The sequence below is a fragment of the Crocuta crocuta genome, unplaced genomic scaffold (assembly GCF_008692635.1).
Source record: "Crocuta crocuta isolate KB4526 unplaced genomic scaffold, BGI_CrCroc_1.0 scaffold179, whole genome shotgun sequence".
In the NCBI taxonomy this organism is placed as follows: Eukaryota; Metazoa; Chordata; class Mammalia; order Carnivora; family Hyaenidae; genus Crocuta; species Crocuta crocuta.
Genome location: NW_027551568.1, coordinates 929972 through 930908, shown reverse-complemented (window position 1 = coordinate 930908; position 937 = coordinate 929972).

Here is a 937-nt window from a genome sequence, read left to right as displayed (position 1 = left end):
TGGGGGGCCGGGGCCTGCCCTGGCCCGCCCGCCTCGCCAGGGGGGGGGGCGCAGTGAGATCACGCTGCTGGCAGCCCGGCCAGCACCTGGCGAGCAGGGTGCGCCCCCGGAGGGAAGCAGCGGAACGGTGGGCACGTCAGGGCGGGCGCAGATCCGGCCCGTGCCTGCCCTGCCCAGGTGGCCCTGGGGCTGGGCGGCGCCTCCCCAGGGGGACACAGCCACCCCTAGGTGGCTGGGAGGCTGGGCATGTCAGGCACTGACCCGCATTCTAAGCCTCGTCTCGGAAAAAGGCCCTCTGCTGGCAATGCCCACTCCCCTCCGGAGCCCAGCTCAGGAACCTCCTCCTCCAGGAAGCCCTGCGGCGCCCGCCGGGCCCACAGCAGTGCTGTCCCCACAAGGAGCATGACAGGGTCCCAGGGCCCGGGCCCCATCAGCGGCATGGGGGGCAGGGCCCGAGGCAGGCGGCGGGCTCAGCCCGCTTGGCGGGGCGCCCTCCCGCGCAGGGAGCCCGCAGCTGCGGGGAAGGCCAGGCCTGGCGCCCAGGACTGTCCGGAGCGCAGGGGCCCGGGTCCTGCAGGGGGCAGGCCATGGGGCCAGGAGGGGCGCTCACTGGTGAGCACCCCTGACCTGCAGCTTGGGGGCGCACCTGCAGCTGACAGAGCAGGGGAGGTGCTCAGGCTGAGCCCGTGGTTGAGGNGGGGGTGAGGACCGCAGTTCAGGAAGCTTCACACTAGTGGGCCAGTCTCCATGGTGTGCAGAGGTGAGGGGCTGCTGGTCCGTACTGGCTGCAGGGGCACCCCGGGGTCCCCCAAGATGCACCTGTACCCCTGACCCCACTCTGTGCGCTTCACCCCAGCACGCTCCCCTCCCTCCGTGACCTTTCCCCTCCCTCCGTGACCTTTCCCCTTCCCCCCGGGCCCCGCGCCCCCCCCCCCCC